Source organism: Drosophila suzukii (assembly GCF_043229965.1).
Source record: "Drosophila suzukii chromosome 2 unlocalized genomic scaffold, CBGP_Dsuzu_IsoJpt1.0 scf_2c, whole genome shotgun sequence".
Lineage (NCBI taxonomy): Eukaryota > Metazoa > Arthropoda > Insecta > Diptera > Drosophilidae > Drosophila > Drosophila suzukii.
The window spans coordinates 34,730,153-34,732,622 of record NW_027255896.1 but is presented as its reverse complement, the minus strand read 5'-3'; positions in this window follow the sequence as shown (position 1 = coordinate 34,732,622).

Sequence of the window (2,470 nt, the reverse complement as noted above, 5' to 3'; positions counted from 1 at the left end):
TATCTTCAGGGAGCTACAGGACGGGAGCACCTAGTCATCAAGGCGAGAGGTCGTAGAGTCATCCAGGACCGTCGGAAGCACCGAAGGTCACAAGCAACGAGTCAAAGTCAACCAAGCGACTAAGACACTTGTAATAATATACCCGCAATAAAACCCAATACGAACCCGTGAATTCTGTGTTTTCTCACTGAGCTACTGGGCGGTCACGTTAATATAAATTTGGTGGGACGAACACACAATATACTGAGCTAGCCGCACGAATCTCGTAGCGAGCAGACAATAAAAATCAGTTCGTTACAACTCACATTACGACACACAGGAGACCGGACCGAAGTCTTGGTGAAGGCGGTTGCATAGTCGAGAGTGCTCTGAAGTTTTCTCGTTTAAAGTCAGTGTAGCGACGGTCGTTACCTAAAAAGTGAACTGTGTATAGTGTGAGACACTCCGGGACTAGAGGTACGTACCAGAGCACTGTTCCGGCGGGGCTTCCGAACGTATCCCAAAGTCTTGAACTGGTGCGGCTGCTGTTGGTTCGTGGGCCAGGGGGGGATCCTCTCCCGCGCCCATCGAGTGTCTTTCACCACGAAATCTGTCTCACGCGCACAGCATCCACAAGCTGCCACCCGCGCGTTTTTTCCCTCATCACTGTAAACAACAAAATCACCTATTTACAGTGTTGAACAACTTGGGGCGTAGGAGTTTAACAGCGTGGATCCCCGCGGTTAGTAGCACAAAATGTTGGAAAGCGCAATAAACGCGGGCCCTGTCTGAATTTTTGAATATTCGAAATTCTCCAAATTCTGGCACCTGGATACAGGGATAGCAAGGGGAAGAAGGCCAAGGATCGGGCTAAATTCCAATCCCTCCGTCGCGGCGGTGCCTATCAAAAGGGGCTCTTGGGACCGAAAAAGGGCGGTATATCCCCCATCCCCAAGGCGAAATCAGTGGCCAGCGCGGGAGCCTCCCTCGAGCAAACCGGGAAGCCTGAGATGGAGGAGGATGAAGACCCTTTCGTGGGCAGACCAGTGGTGGCAAGATCTCCCCGCCATCCGTGGGAAGAGGGGACCGATGGAGTTGCAGCGGTATTTAGGAGGGGCAGCAAGCTCGCTCGCTTGCCGGCACCTTCGTCAACACAAGTTGATGAGCTGATCGCAGATACTGAGGCAATTAAGGTAGGTGGTTTTCTTAGCCTAAGAGGACGCGTGATCCTGCAAGCCCAGTTAACACGCAGAGGACAACGCCGGCCAAAAGGAGCGAGGCCTCCCAAGAGGCAACCTGCCTTGAGGATCTCTTGGAGCTGGGGAAGCTTCTGCAGGAGATATCCACCAAGATGATGGACAAGACGGCGCGCCATATAACTGTCGCCACGAGGGAGACGTTTGTGCGCATGAAAGCGCTTCACACGAGCATCCTAGAGGCGAACAGAGAGCTCGGCAAGGACAACAGCATCAGGGAAAATGACCAGAATGCTGCAATCGTGTGCTCGAAATGCTCTCGAAGCTTGCAGAGCGCCGACAAGGAACAGCAGACAACGTCTGTCTCGAGGAAAGATGCTGCAGCGCAAACGGAGCCTTGGCGAAGGATAGGCCAGCCGACTGTGGCTGGAGGATCCGCAGCTATGTCGGACGAGACTAAACTGCTCGTATTGGAGATACGAGATATCGACTTCATCGCGACGGATCAGGAAATCTGCGCTGCGACTGCGAGCAAGTATGGCATCGATGCGGAGCCCATCAGAGTCCGGAGTCTGCGCCAAGGCTACGCGGAGGCGCAGTCGGCAGTGGTCAGGTTGCCCTACTCCCTGGGGAAAGCCGTCCTTCATCGTGCCGAGGTGTGGATTGGAAGAACCATCTGCAGGATCCGGGAAAGAATAGGCCCCCCAAGATGCTTCAAATGCTTGGAACCCGGGCATATTGCAGCGAACTGCAAGAGCCTAGTGGATTGGAGCGATTGCTGCAGAAGATGTGGTGAGCAAGGGCACAAGGCAGCCAAGTGCAGAAAGGAGCCTTCATGCTTCATCTGCTCTGTGGCAGGAAAGAAGGCGACAGGCTCCAGGCTGGAAGCATATTCTGGTCAACCAGCGGGACAGGGAGACCTCGACCGATATGCAGTTGATCCAGCTGTTCGTGTACCACTGCAGGGCCGCGTGTCACGTGAAGCAGACAGTGCGAGAATTGTGCTCTGAGGTGGCGATACTAAGTGAGCGCTACAGAATGGAAAGCAGTAACGATTGGGTCATGGATCGCACTTTGGCTCTGCGGAGCCGGTGCATCACTCATGCGGGACACGATGGCAGCAGAGGGGTTCGTCCGAGCAAATGTAGGCGGCACATGGCTCTAGAGCTGCTACCTGGCCCCTAGTCTAACACTGACGTCCTTTAGCAGAAATTTGGACGAGCTGAGCAGCGACCTGAGAGGACGCAGCAAAGTGGTGATAGGAAGCGATTTTAACGCCTGGGCCGAGGACTTGG